The sequence below is a fragment of the Lagenorhynchus albirostris genome, chromosome 1, assembly GCF_949774975.1.
Source record: "Lagenorhynchus albirostris chromosome 1, mLagAlb1.1, whole genome shotgun sequence".
NCBI lineage: Eukaryota > Metazoa > Chordata > Mammalia > Artiodactyla > Delphinidae > Lagenorhynchus > Lagenorhynchus albirostris.
In genome coordinates, this window is record NC_083095.1 from 176,115,943 (window position 1) to 176,132,109 (window position 16,167).

Here is a 16,167-nt window from a genome sequence, read left to right on the forward strand (position 1 = left end):
AGGAGAGTGCACTTCTGGGATGCATAGGTTGTCTCCTATAGAGGGCCATTTCTCCAAGGTCAAACATAACCAACCTACCATATACATAAAAATACAAGTAACTATTTAGACAAAATGAAGTGACAAAGGAATATGTGTCAGAGAAAGGAACAAGATAAAACTGCAGAAGAACAACTAAGTGATGTAGAGATAGATAGGCAATCTACACAAGGAACAATTTGGAGTAATGATCATAAAGATGATCAAAGAACTCGTGAGGAGAATGGATGCACAGAGTGAGAAATTAGAAGTTTTTAGCAAATAATTAGAAAATACAACAACCAAACAGAATTAAAGAATACAATAACTGACATGAAAAATACACTATACGGTATCAATAATAGACTAAATGAGGCAGAGGACCAGATCAATGAGCTGGAAAACAAAGTAGTGGAAATCACTGCTGCTGAACAAAGAAAAAAGAATGAAGAGAAATGAGGACAGTTTCAGAGGCCTCTGGGACAACATAAAGCACGCTAATATTTGCATGATCAGGGTCCCAAAAGGAGAAGAGAAAGGCTTGAGAAAATATTTGAAGAAATAGCTGAAAAGTTCTCTAACCTGAGGGAAGGAAACTGTCACCCAAGTCCAGGAATTGTGGAGAGTTCCATACAGGATTAACCCACAGAGGAACACAGCAGACACAGTGTAATCAATCAAAATGACTAAAAGAATATTAAGAGTAACAAATAACATACAAGGGAACTCCCATAAGGCTATAAGCTGATTTTTCAGCAGAAACCTTTGCAGGCCAGAAGGGAGTGGCAATGATATACTTAAAGTAATGAAAGAGAAAAACCTACAACCAAGAACACTCAGTAAGGCTCTTGTTCAGATTTGATGGAGAAATCAAAGCTTTACAGAGAAGCAAAAGCTAAAAGAGTTCACCACCAAACAAGCTTTACAAAAAATGCTAAAGGAACTTCTCTAGGCAGAAAAGAAAAGGCCACAGCTAGAAAGAAGAAAATTATGAAACAGAAAAGCTCGCTACTAAGGCAGACATACAGTAAAGGTAGTAAATCATCCACACACAAAGCTAGGGGTTAAAAGACAAAAGTAGTACAATTTGTATGCAAAATAAGCAGTTAAGGCATACACACCCCCCAAAGATAGGCTTACAATATCAAAAACAGTAATTTTGAGGGGAGATGAGTACAAATGCAGAATATCTAAAATGTATTTGAAAGTAAGAGGTCAGCAACTTAAGCATGTATCTTTAACTGGTAATCAATCATATTTGGGTTCTGGAGGATGCATATTTGAAACTTGGAAATACTCACCTGACCCATATACCAGGTGATGCTGCCAGCTTTGAATGGGACTCAGGAAAGAGCTCTGGTGCAGGTGCAGTCTAGGGTTAAGCAGACAAGATGCTTGAATCCTGTGACTGATAGGCTCTGTTATATGAAGTGGTTGGAAAGATGAATATGGAGTTTATGGCAAGCTCAAGTAGCAGAATAAAAATATATATCCTTAGGGCAAAGCTGACATAAAAATCTGGACCTTGATTGATAGAGAACTACTGTCTGTGGGACATCAAGTTTCTATGAAACTATAACTTAATCATACTCTGGTTTTGTCAGATGATTCCTATTAAAATGACAGGTGGGTCCGATAGCAATCTATGCTAGGGTAGCTGCTGTGCATCTAAGATAGGGCATGAGTAAGGCCAGAGGACTCAAGTTAAGCTGAATGAGCTGATGACTCAGACCTCCATGTCACCCACCATCAGCACCTCCTCAGATCACATCCATAGATATATCAGTCAGAAGGTGGGAGAGCCCCATATGTCTAGCTGATGGAAGAGGAAAAAAGCCAAACAAGATTCATGGAAGGATCACCTTGTAAATAGATGCTATTAACTCCATACTCAGGTGGTGCTGAAAGACAGGTAATCCTCCAAGGAGAAATCCTCCCAAAGGTCAGAGCTCAGGTTGAATGTGCTCGTCCACTTAGTATGTAAAGAGAAGTAGCCTGAGGTAAGAATACTTGCTCAGTGGTAGTAGTGAATGACTTCTCTGGTTGGTCAGAAGCCTAGAAAGAGAAAAAATAGAGTGGGGAAAAAGGAGTTTAAAAAGAATCAGATAAACTCACAGGTCCCACAGTGTGTAGTATCACATTTAATGCTCATCAAAGAACGTCCACTATGAAAGAGGCTCTTTAAAAAATACAGACTGAGTGAATCTGCCAGTTGAATTTACCTAGACTCAGTCATCAGGCACTCTAGTGCTTCTGAATACCATGAATAATTATTAATTTGAGAAGAATCAGAAATCAAAATGTGAAATAATGAACCATACTACTACTAGAGAAATGCATCTTCTTTAAGTAGGCAGAAATTTCTAATATTGGAAACAAAGATAAATTAAAAAATTATAAGTTGGTCTTCACTAAAATTAAGAACTTCTGTTGACTGAAATACTAATAGAGTGAAAAATCAAGCAAGATACTGGGAAATAAAATTTGAAATACATACATGTGATAAAAGATTTGTATTCGGAATATGTTAAGAATTCCTACAATCAATAAGTAAAAAACAGAATAACCGACTTTGAAAAATTGGCAAAAGACCTGAACAGCCATGTCACTAAAGAGATCCAGATGATGAATAAAGAAAGAAAATGATGCTCAATGTAATTATGCAACAGGGATATGTATATTAACGCCATGATTGCAATTACATGCTACTTCAAACACACAAGAATGGCTGAAATAGAAAAAACATGGTAATATCGACTACTCCCAAGAATGTCCAGCAAATGCAACTTCCATTTGTGGCTTGTGGGAATGTAAAAAAATGTTTGGCGTTATCTAGTAAATTTAATCGTATGCATAACTTACAGCCCATCAATTACACTTCTAGGTGTTTACCCTAGATAAACGAGTACATAAGCCTACCAGATGTCATGTACAAATTGTTTCATAGCATCTCTATTTCTGATAGTCAACAACTTGAAGCAAACCAAGTGTTCATTATATGTTTATACAATGCAATACAAAACAGTGATTAAAGGAAAAAAGAATGAACTACTGATATATGCAACAACTTGGATAAATCTCACAAATTAATGTTGACTAAGAGAACACAGACATGAGTACATACTGTATGATTCTATTCATGTGACGTTCAAGATAGACAAAATAATCAGTGGTGATTGAAATCAGAATGGTGATTAGTTTTGGGTGAGAGTGGGTGATGACTGGGAAGAGCAAAAGGAAAATTTCTGTGGTGATGGAAATGTTCTATATCTTGACTTTGATTTTGGTGGTAGATACATGGTTATATACAAATGTGAAAATTCATTGAACTGTATACTTTGGATTATGCACTTTACCTACTTTACTATGTTATACCTCAATGAAAACAATTAAAAATATTAATTAGTCCAATCTGCCATATTACAGCATTGAGGAATAATATCATTTGATAACCTTAATAGATGCAGATAAGTATTAAGTAAAATTCAAAACATAGTCATGTTAAAAAAAACAACTCAGAAACTTATAATAGAAGAGGAGGAGGTCTTTATCTGATAAAGGGAATCTGCAAAAAAGAATAACTCAGAAAACATTATACTTAATTACAAAATATTGAAAGCATTTCCTCTGAGATCAACGACAAAAATGTCTCCTGTGAAGCAGGTCTCAAGACAGAATTAGAATTGTGCTAGATTTATTGGAGAAAATGCTTGTGAAAGATAAGGGAGAGATGGAGCAGATGTTGGCCAGGAGGGCCTTGAAATTGTGATGGAGGTCTAACACAAGAATGAAGGAAGGAAGATGATTGGATAAAAGAGTGTCAGACTACGGTGCATCTTCTAGAAAGAGTCACTCAGGCCAATGAGGAAACCAGATTAAAAATTGTTAGCAGAGACATGTGTAAGGCAGAAATAAACTGACTCTAGAAAATATAAGTAAAATTATAATAAATAGAAAATACAGTATAATATATAAGAAATAATAGACAAGCCCTAATGTAATAGCTGTTACAAAAGTGGAAATTGGAGTTAAAAAGATGCATCAAAATAGGTCATTTATAAGGGACACATTTAAACTGACAGGCGGAGTTTGGCACACACACAAGAAAAGATGGAATGTAAGAATACTGAGAAGATCTACTAATTAAATCCAACACTCTAATCAGCTAGTGGAGAAAATTCTAAACAAAGCAGAAAGACAACCTACAGACTGGGAGAAAATATTTGCAAACAATGTGACCAACAAGGGCTTAATTTCCAAGATATACAAAGAGCTCATACATCTCAATACTAATAAAAACAAGCAACCCAATCAGAAAATGGGCAGAAGTCCTAAATAGACATTTCTCCAAAGAAGACATACAGATGGGCAACAGGCACATGAAAAGATGCTCAACATCACTAATTATTAGAGAAATACAAATCAAAACTACATGAGGTATCACATCACGCCAGTCAGAATGGCTGTCATCAAAAAGTCTACAAATAATAAATGCTGGAGTGGTTGTGGAGAAAACGGAACCCTCCTACACTGTTGGTGGGAATATAAGTTGGTGCAGCCACTATGGAAAACAGTATGGAGGTTCCTTGAAAATCTAAAAATAGAGTTAACATATGATCCAGCAATCCCACTCCTGGGCATGTATCTGGAAAAGAGGAAAACTCTAATTTGAAAAGATGTGTGTTTGTGTGTGTGTGTGTTTGTATAACTGAATCACTTTGTTGTACACCTGAAACTAACACAATATCGTAAGTCAACTGTACTTCAATAAAAATTAAAATCTCAGTAGATAGTTTTAAAAAGCATTCAGAGAGTGACATCATCAAGATGGCAGAATAAGAGAACATCCACTGGTAACACCACACAGCAACAATAATTTGGCAGCTATCCTATCCCTGGACAATAGTGCCTTTGTGGGATCCAGGTAGAGATCCACACATATGCTGTGGCTATCAGGCCCTCCAACCTTGGTCTGGCTATGGACCCTTTTATCAGCCTGTTATCTGGCTCCAGCCACTTTCACCTGAGGTCCAAGAGTGATCCTGCCAGCCCAGAGACCTGCTGGGAGTCGTGCCTGCCTATACCTGCAGCAGCAGCCATATGATCTGGCTCCAAGCACACTTAGCTGCAATACCAGAGCAAATTCCATCATCTAGGAACCCAACAAGAGAAGGTCTTTACCTGCTAAAACCACACTGTAAAGACTGAAAGTGGTGTTTGTGCCTTAAAATGCATAGACACCAATGCAAGATTATAAGGATCATGAAAATCAGGCAAACATAACACCACCAAAGGAAACTGATGCAGCTCCAGTAACTGACCCCAACAAAATGGAGATCTACTAATTGCCTGACAAAGAATTCAAACTAATCATCTTAAAGGAGCTCAATGATATGCAAAAAAATACACTATAGACAACTAAATGAGATCAGGGAAATGCATGAACAAAATGAGAAGTTTAATAAACTAACAAACCATAAACAAAGAACAGATGAAAAATCCTGAGGCTGAAGAATACAATGACAGAACTAAAGAATTCTAGAGAGCTTCAAAAGCTTAATTGACCATGCAAAAGAAATAATAAGCAAACTTGAAGACAGACCATTTGAAATTAGAGTGGGGAAAGCACATGAAAAAGAATGAAGAAAGCAAATGGGACTTATGGGACATAATTAATTAAACAAGTGAATATACACCTTATAGGAATTACAGAAGGACAAGAGAGAGAGAAAGGAGCAGAGGGTTTATTCAAAGAAATAAAGCTGAAAACTTCCCAAATCTTAGAAGGCACAATGACACCCAGATTTATGAAGCTTAAAGGACCCCCAAGCAAGGGCAACCCAAAGAAGACTACCATGAGACACATTATAATTAAATTGTCAATAGTCAAATACAAAGGAAGAATTTTGAAAGAAGAGAAAAATGACTTGCCACATAAAGCCTCCCCTCCCCTCATAAGGCTATCAGCAGTTTTCTTAGCAGAAACCTTGCAGGACACGAGAGTGTGATAATATATTCAAAGAGATGAAAGAAAACAAAAAACCTGCCAACCAAGAACACTATACATGAAAAAACTGTCCTTCAGAAATGAGGACAGATGAAGACATTCCCAGACAAATAAAAGGTGAAGGAGTTTATCACCATTAGATCTGCCTTATAAGAAATGCTAAGGGGAATTTTTCAGGCTGAAAGGAAAGGACACTAAGTTACAACAGGAAAATATATAAAGTATAAAGCTCATTGGTAAAGATAACTATATAGTCAAATTCAGAATACTCTAATACTGTAATGGTGGTATATATAAATTATATATAAATATATATATATTATACATAAATATATTTATATATACAAATTATATATAATTTTACCTCAGATATAAATGTTAAAAGACAAAAGTATTACATGTAACTGTAGCTGCAATAATTTGTTAATGGATACACAGTATCAAGAGAGTTAAGTGTGATGTCAATAGCATAAAAGAGGTAGGGACAGAAGTAAAAGTGTAGCATTTTTGTATGCAATTGAAGTTGTCATTATCAATTTAAAATAGACTGTTATAACTTTAAGATGTTTGTGAGCCTCATGGTAACTACAAAGAAAAAAACCTCAGTAGATACACAACAGATAGAGAAATCAAAGCATATCACTTCAAAAAATCAATAAATCATGAAGACAGCAAGAGAGGAAGAAAAAAAAGGAACTAGAAAACAGTTAACAAAATGGCTATAACTCCTTACCTATCAATAGTTGCTTTAAATTCAAATGGATTAAATTCTCCAATCAAAAGGCACAGAGTGCCTGACTTGATTTTTAAAAGCAGGATCCAGCAGTATGCTGAGTACTTAAAGCTCAATTTAGCTTTAAGGACACAAATTGGCTGAAAGTGAATATATGGAAAAAGATATTCTCTGTGAATAGTAACCAAAGACAGTAGAGGTCCTATACTTTTATCAGGCACACTAAACTTTCAGTCAAAGTCTGTCACAAGAGACAAAGAAGATCACCATTATGAAGGAGTCCATTTGTCAAGAGTATATAAAAATTATATATACCAAACATTGAAGCACTTAAATATATAAAGCAAATATTCTGACAGATCTGAAGCGAGGTAGAGACAGCAGTATAATAATAGTAGTAAGGGATTTCAATACTTTACTTTCAACAATCAATAGATCATCCAGATGGAAAGTCAACAAGGAAACAGCAGACTTGAATAACACTACAGACAAGTGGATCTAAAAGACTTATACAGACCAATCTATCCAACAGTTACAGAACACACATTCTTCTAAGAGTACACAGAACATTTTCCAGCATAGATCATATGCTAGACTGCAAAACAAGTGTTAACAATTGAAGAAGATTGAAATCATATCAGGTATCTTTTCTGATAACAGTGGTATGAACCTAGATACCAAAAATAAAAGAAAAATTGCAGAAGTCACAAATGTGTGGAAATTAAACAACAAGATCCTGAACAACTAATGGGTCAAAGAAGAAATCAAAGAGCTATCAAAAAAATAACTTGAGACAAAATTGGAAACATGGCATACCAAAACTCATGCGATGCATCAAAAGCAAAAACTAAGGAAAGTTTATAGCAGTAAATGCCTACATTAAGAAAAAAGAAGTATCTTAAATATCTTAAATAAACAACCTAATTTTACATGTCAAAGAACAAAGTAAGCCCAAAGTTAGCAGAAAGGAGATTCAAAAGATCAGGGCAACAAGAAATGAAACAGAACAAGAATACAAATGAGAATAGAAAAGATCAATGAAACTAAGAGTTGGTTTTTGAAAAGATAAGCAAAGTTGACAAACCTTTAGGTGGACTAACCAAGAAGGAGAGGAGACTCAACATACTCAAGTAATTATAATTAGAAATAAGATGAGACATTACAACTGATACCATAGAAATAAAAAGGAATCATAGGAGACTACTGTCAGTAAGCATATGTTAACAAATTGGAACCTGAAGAAATGGGTAAATTCCTAGAAACACAAACTACTAAGACTAAGAATCTGAACAGACCAATAATAAATAAGGGTATAGAAACAGTAATGAAAAGAAAAACAGAGCTGTAGGCATCACACTTCCTGATTTCAAACTATATTGCAAAGCTATAGTAATCAAAACAGTATCTTACTGGCATTAAAAACTGACTCATAGACCAATGGAAACAAAAGAGAGTTCAGAGATAAACCCACACATATATGTCAATTAATCTTTCACAAAGATGTCAAGAACACACAATGGGGAAAATGACAGTCTCCTTAATAAATGGTGTAGGAAAATATGGATAGCTGTCTGCAAAGGAATGAAAATGGACCCTTGTCTTACACCATAAAAAATAATTAACTCAAAATGTACTAAAGACTTACATGTAAGACCTGAAACCATAAAATTCCTAAGTGAAAACATTGAGAAAATTCTTCTTGACACTGGGCTTGGCAATGCTTTTTTGGATATAACACAGAAACCAAAGTAAACAAAAGCAAAAATAAACAAGTGGGAATACTTCAAAGTAAAAAGTTTCTGCAACAGCAGAGAAAACATTATGGAAAACAACAGAATGAAAAGGCAGTATATGGAATGGGAGAAAATATTTACAAGCCATACATCTAATAAAGGGTTAATATCCAAAATGTATAAGAAACTCACACACCTCAATAGCAAGATGTAAAAATGGGCAAAGGATCTTATTTAGACATCATCCAAAGGAGACATACAAATATCCAACAGGTATTTGATCAGATGCTCAACATCACTAATCATCAGTGAAATGTAAATCAAAACAACAATGAGGTATAACTGTCAGGATGGCTATTATCAAAAAGACAAGCACTTTTTGTGCTGACAGGGATGTGGAGAAAAGGGAAACCTTGTACACTTTTGATGGGAATGTAAATTGATATAGCCTTTATGGAAATCAGTGTAGGGGTTCCTCAGAAAAGTTAAAAATAGAACTACCATATGATCTAGAATCCCATTTTTGAGTATATATATATATGTAAAGGAATTGGAATCAGGATCTCGAAGAGTTACCTGAACTGGTCCAATGTTCACAGCAGCATTGTTCCCTACAGCCAAAATATAGAAAGAATCTAAGTGTCTGTTGACAGATGAATGGATAAAGAAAATGTGTGTGTGTGTGTGTATGTGTATGTATATAACTTGAACTCATACTATCTGAGAGTAGAATGGTTATTGCCTGGGGCTGGAAGGTGGGGAAAATGGAGAGATGTTGACCAAAGGGTAAAAACTTTCAGTTACAAGATGAATAAAATCTGGGAATCTAATGTACAGCATGTTGACTATAATTAATAAGACTGTATTATATACTTGAAATTTGCTGAGACTAGATCTTGTGTTCATATAACACACATACAAAGTGGTTAGTATGTGAGGTTATGGATATGTTAATAGCTTGTGGTAATAATTTCACAATGCATACCTATATCAAATCACATTGTATACCTTATACATATATTGTACAATTTTTGTCACTTATACCTCAATAATGCTGGAAATAAATTAAAAGACATTCTTGACTTAAAATGTCCATCTAGCAGAGGCCTAAAGCAAAAACATACTCAGTGGAAAAAAATTTAGACTGATTTGCTTTAATACTGGCAACAAACCAAAGATGATCTCTCTGCTCACTAGTGTTCCATAAAATGTAGAGCCTGTCAGACAATATGAGAGAAAATGTTTGCAAGAGAAATGACATACTGACTTCTATATAGGCAAACTATTAGAACCAGTAAGAAAGTTCAAAAAGATTGCCAGATAAAAACTCTGCTAGTAAAATTCAATACATTTTAAAACCAGCAATAACTCACTGGAAAAATATAAAATAAGCAACAAAAATTAAGCATTAAGACTTTAACCTAACAAGGGTTAGGTTATGTATGTCTAACAAGGAATACATAAGACTTTAATAGAGAAATTGTTAAAGTTGCCTTTAAAATACTAAAAGAAGAAAAAAAATGGATGGAAATTACCTCATATTCAAGGTGCAATGACTAATATGGTAAAGCTACCACTTCTCTCCAGATTAACCTAAGAATTTAATGCAATTCCCATACAGATTTTATGTAGAAGAATAAAGGTCTATGAATAGCTAGAGCAATTTTTAAAAATGGAGCTATGTAGGTGTCTTATCCTACCAGATAAATGGTACAATCAATACAAATCGATTTAAAAAATAGTGTGATAGTAGTGTAAGAACAAATAGACTATCGTAAGAAGCAAATCAGAGACCTGAAGAACATCCCATCTCTGTGGGAACTTAGCATACAATAGATGTGGCTTCATAAATCATTCAGGAAAAGAATGGTTCTTTTGGTAGATGGAACTGGAAAAAAATGACATAATATGGAGAAAAATAATATTGGATCCCTGTACTATATCACATACCAAAATGATTTCTCATGGATTAAAGATCTAAACATGAAAGACAAAAGTATAAAATTAATAGAAATCAATGTAAAAGATATCTTTGTAATAACTTTCCTAAGGCCCCTAAACCCAAATCACAATAAAACAATTAATGTATTTCACTGTATTAAAAATAAAGATTTCTGATTAACTAGACAATAGAGACATAGTTAATGGCATAGGTGGCAGAAAATATTGGCAACATTTAAAACCAATAAGCAATAAATATCTAGACTATGTAAGGAACCCCTGCACATCAACACAAATAGATAATAAATCAAACCCTTCCTTAGAATAGAATACCTAAATTGCTAAAAATGTATATGGATAAAAATATATACAAAAGGAAACGGTTGCTTAAAGATGATCATCATGATTAGAAAAATACAATTTGGAATAATGAAATACCACTTTATGCTCACCTGATTAGGACAAATTAGAAAGCCTGGTAACATCAAGTGTTAGTGAGTGGTTGACTGACAGGAACCTTCAGGCACTGCCACTGAAAGTGCAAACTAGTACTGCTGCTTTGGAACAGCTGAGTAGAACTTCAGGAAAACAAATTATACACTGGCCCCTGCAATCTCACTCTTGAGAGTGTTCACCCTGCAAACATGAAAAAGGCATGTGGTTACAAATAATTGGATCCCATCACCAGGGAACTGGATGACTAGAGCATTAGAGTGGGATGCATCAGTGAGAAGCAGTGGCTCAGATATACTTGCAACTACAGAATAGTGCTTAAAACGTATGGCTGTTGAAAAGAAAAAAGTTAAGAGATCTGCAGTAGCACACTATGCAAATTTAAAATACTTGCATAAAACATATTTTTCAAACATCAAATTTATCTAAGGACACATTAAATACATTAGAGCAAATGCCTGTAGCTGAGTAGTAGAGGAGTGGGAAAAGGATAGGGATGAATGTGATAATGTAAAAAATAAGAGAGGGACCTTGAATAAACTAGTGGTGATAATATGCCACAGTATTAGTAGTATGATTAACTCAACTCTATCTCCCTTCAGTTAAAAAAAAAAAAAGCAAAGTTAGAAATGTTACACATTCACAATCCATTTAAGGAAAAGTCACTCAGTATTGAATTGTATCTTTCTATTTGAATACAGAAAAATAATTAGCATTCAAGCTTACTGTTTTATGTAAAATTTTAATATTAAAATCAACAAAAATGTAGGTAGAAAATTCAGTGATATCTCAGAGTTTACATTAGTTTATTGATGCTATTATTTTAAAATTTTTAAATATAATTTTCAAGAAAATAATTGCTAAAGTTAAGTGACCCAGATATGAAATTTTGTTATACTCTTACCTTTATGTGACTTTGCTCTCTGTATCCTCTGGAAAACAAATTTATAAACTCTTCTAAAAGCTTTAAAGTCTTTGCTCCTCTAGAATATTTTCAAAGCTTATTCTTGTTAGATTTTCTTCATTTTTCTCTAAACAAATTAAATAGCAAATTACCTTGAAAAATTATAATTAGAAAACAATGTAAACCTTTTTTATTGGGTAAAATATTCATAACATAAAATCTGTCATTTTACCTATTTTTAAGTGTACAGTTCAGTGGCATTGAGCACATTCACAGTGATGTGCAACCATCACTATCGTTCACCTCCAGAACTTTTTTTTAATCTTTCCAATCAGAAACTTTTGTCCATTAAATAATAACTCCCCATTCACCCTTTCCCTAGCCCCTGGCAACCATTCTAACTTTTGTCTCTATGAATTTGAGTACTCTATCTCATGTATGTGGAATCATGCAGTATTTGCCCATTTGAGACTGGCTTATTTCACTTACATAAGTCTTCAAGGCTCATCCATGTTGCATCATGTGCCAGAATTTCCTTCTTTTTTCAGGCTGAATAATATTACATTGTATGTACATGTATCATTTTCTTTATGCAGTCATCCATTGTTGGAGACTTGGACTGCTTCTGTCTTTCGGCTATTGTGGAATAATGCTGCTATAAACAGGAGTATACAAATATCTGTTTCAGTCTCTGCCTTCAATTCATTTGGGTATATGTTTCATTATTTTCAGGAACTGCCATACATTTTCTACAGTAAACGTACCGTTTTACCTACTTGCTATTTTCTGTGATTAAAAAAAATTAACCATTCTAATGAATGTGAGGTGATATCTCATTGTGGTTTTGTTTTGCATTTTCTTAATAATTAGTGATGTTGAGCATCTTTTCACATACTTGTTGGCCATTTGTTTATTTCCTTTAGAGAAATGTCTATTCAAGTCATTTGCCCATTTTTTTTAATAAATTTATTTTTTATTTATTTATTTTTGGCTGCATTGGGTCTTTGTTGCTGCACGCGGGCTTTCTCTAGTTGTGGTGAGTGGGGCCTTCTCTTTGTTGCAGTGCATGGGCTTCTCAGTGTGGTGGCTTCTCTTGTTGCAGAGCATGGGCTCTAGGTGCATGGGCTTTCAGTAGTTGCAGCACGTGGGCTCAGTAGTTGTGGCTCACGGGCTCTAGGGTATATGGGCTTCAGTAGTTGTAGTGCATGGGCTCAGTAGTTGTGGCTCACAGGCTCTAGGGCACACGGGCTCCAGGGCACATGGGCTTCAGTAGTTGTAGCACACGGGCTTAGTTGCTCCGTGGCATGTGGGATCTTCCCGGACCAGGGATTGAACCTGTGTTCCCTGCATTGGCAGGCAGATTCTTAACCACTGTGCCACCAGGGAAGTCCCCATTTGCCCATTTTTAAATCAGGTTTTTGTTTTTGTTATTGAGTTGTAGGAGATAGTTATATATTCTGGATCTTAATGCCGTATCAGATATATGATTTGCAAATGTTTTCTCCCATCCTGTGGATTGCTTTTTCACTCTGTTGATAGTATCCTTTGATGTAGAAAAGGTTTAAATTTTGTTGAAGTCCAGCTTATCTATTTTTTTCCTTTGTTGTCTGTGCTTTTCGCATCATTTTCAAGAAATTGTCAAATCTAATGTCATGAAGCTTTCCCCATTTTAAGTTTTGTAGTTTTAGCACTCATGTTTACATCTTTGATCTACTTAGAATTTTTAAATATGTGTAAGGTAAGGATCCAACTTTTTCTTTGAATGTGGATATCCAGTTTTCCCAGCACCACTTGTTGAAGAGACTGTTTTCCCCACTGAATGGTCCTCACACCCCGTCAAAATTCATTCGACCATATATGCAAGGGTTTATCTATGGGCTCTCTATTGTACTTGATTGGCCTATATGCCTGTCTGCATGCCAGTACCGCACTGTTTTGTTTATGTAGTTTTGTGGAAATTTTTGATATCAGAAACTGTAAAACCTCCAAATATTTTCTCCTTTTTCAAGATTGTCTTGGCTATTTGGGTTCCCTTGTGGGTCCATATAAATTTTAGTATGGATTTTTCCATTTCTGCAAAAATTTAACTCAAATTTTGATAAGGATTGCATTGAATCTGTAGACCATTTGGGAAATACTGACATCCTAACAGTATTATCTTCTAGTCCACGAACATGGGAAGTCTTTTCATTTATTTGTGTCTTTAATTTCTTTCTGCAATGTTTTGTAGTTTCAGTGTACAAATCTTTTGCCTTCTTCGCTAAGTTTATTGCTAAGTATTTTATTCTTTTTGATATTATCATTAACAAAATTATCTTCTTCCTTTTCAGATTGGCCATTGTTAGTGTAGAAACACAACTGATTTTTGTGTGTTGATTTTGCATCCTTCAACTCTGCTAAATTTGTTTATTAGTTTTAACAGTTTTTCTGCATGTGGAATCTTTAGGGTTTTCTACACATAAGGTGATCATGTTGTCTAAAAATATAATTTGACTTTTTCCTTTCCAGTTTAGATTCCTTTTATTAATTTTTCTTTCCTAATTACTCTGGCCAGGACTTCCAGTACTATATTAAATAGAAATGGCAAGAGTCAGAATATTATTTTGTTCTTGTTCTTAGAGGAAAAGCTTTCAGTCTTTCATAATTGAGTATGTTAACTGTGGACTTTTCATATATGGCTTTATCATGTTGAGTTAGTTTCCTTCTATTCCTAGTCTTTTGGGTGTTTTTGATCATGAAAAGGTATTGAATTATGTCAAATGCTTTTTCTGCATCAATTGAGATGATCATGTGTTTTCTTTCTTTCATTCTGTTAATGTGGTACACTTCATTCAATAATTTTAATATGTTGAACCACATTTGCATTCCATTAATAAATACCACTTGGTCATGGTTTGTAAAACCTTTAACTGTTGAATTCAGTCTTCTAGCATTTTTTTGAGTATTTTTACATTAATATATACAAGTGATACTGGTCTATATTTTTCTTCCCTTGTGATGTCTTTGTCTTTGGAATCAGGGTAATGCAGACTATTAGAATGAATGAGGAAGTGTTCACTCTTTCAATTTTTTAAGAGTTTGAATTAAGATTGATGTTAATTTTTCTTTAAATATTTGGTACAACTCACCCATGACGCCATCTGTTCTGGGACTTTTCTTTGTCGGGAGGTTTTTGATTACTGCTTCAGGTTCCTTGGTATTATAACTATGTTCAGATTGCCTATTTATTTATGATCACTGTTACTAGGCTTTTTCTTTTTTTTCTTTTTAAAATTTTTTTCTGTTTTTCTAAATTGAAGTACAATTGACTTACAATATTGTATTAGTTTCAGATTTCAACATAGTTATTTGATGTTTTTATACACTACAAATGATCACCACAATAATCTAGTTACCATCTGTCACCATATAAAATTATTATATTATTGGCTATATTGCCTATGTGATACATTACATCCCTGTGACTTATTTACGACTGGAAGTTTGTATGTATGTCTTAATCTCCCTCACCTATTTAACTCAACCCCCTACCCCCCTCCCCTATGTCAACCACCAGTTTTTTCTCTGTATCTATGAGTCTGGTTCTGTTTTGTTATGTTTGTTCATTTATTTTGTTTCTTAGATTTTACATATAAATGAAATGGTGTATAGTATTTGTCTTTCTCTTTCTGACATTTCACTTAGCATAATACCCTCTAGGTCCATCCCTGTTGTTGCAAATGGCAAGATTGCTTTTGGTTTTATGGCTGAGTAATATTCAATTATGTGTGTGCATACACACACACATACACAAACACACATATACACATCTTTATCCATTCACAAGTGAGACTCTTGTAGGCAGCATATATATGCATTTTGTATTTTATCCATTCAGCCACTCTGTGTCTTTTTTTTTTTTTTTTTTTGGCTGTGTTGGGACTTCATTTCTGTGTGAGGGCTTTCTCTAGTTGTGGCAAGCGGGGGCCACTCTTCATCACGGTGCGTGGGCCTCTCACTATCGCGGCCTCTCTTGTTGCGGAGCACAGGCTCCAGACGTGCAGGCTCAGTTGTTGTGGCTCACGGGCCTAGTTGCTCCGCGGCATGTGGGATCTTCCCAGACCAGGGCTCGAACCCGTGTCCCCTGCATTAGCAGGCAGATTCTCAACCACTGCGCCATAAGGGAAGCCCTGTGTTTTTTTTTTTAATTTTTAGCTGCGTTGGGTCTTCGTTGTCGTGTGTGGGCTTCTCATTGTGGTGGCTTCTCTTGTTGCGGAGCACGGGCTCTAGGAGCATGGGCTTCAGTAGTTGTGGCATGCGGGCTCAGTAGTTGTGGCTTGCGGGCTCTAGAGCTCAGGCTCAGTAGTTGTGGCACATGGGCTTAGTTGCTCCACAGCAT

At 35.0% G+C, this 16,167-nt stretch overlaps 1 long non-coding RNA gene across 1 annotated transcript; it reads right to left on the reverse strand.

Moving 5' to 3' along the window:
- Window positions 1-1,901: 1,901 nt before the first annotated feature.
- Window positions 1,902-12,552, reverse strand: LOC132504137 (uncharacterized). Its single transcript, XR_009534751.1, has 4 exons — window positions 12,279-12,552; window positions 11,790-11,916; window positions 10,885-11,068; window positions 1,902-2,073 (listed from the first exon to the last, which is right to left on the reverse strand). It is a non-coding gene; the product is annotated as an uncharacterized LOC132504137 (long non-coding RNA).
- Window positions 12,553-16,167: the final 3,615 nt, after the last annotated feature.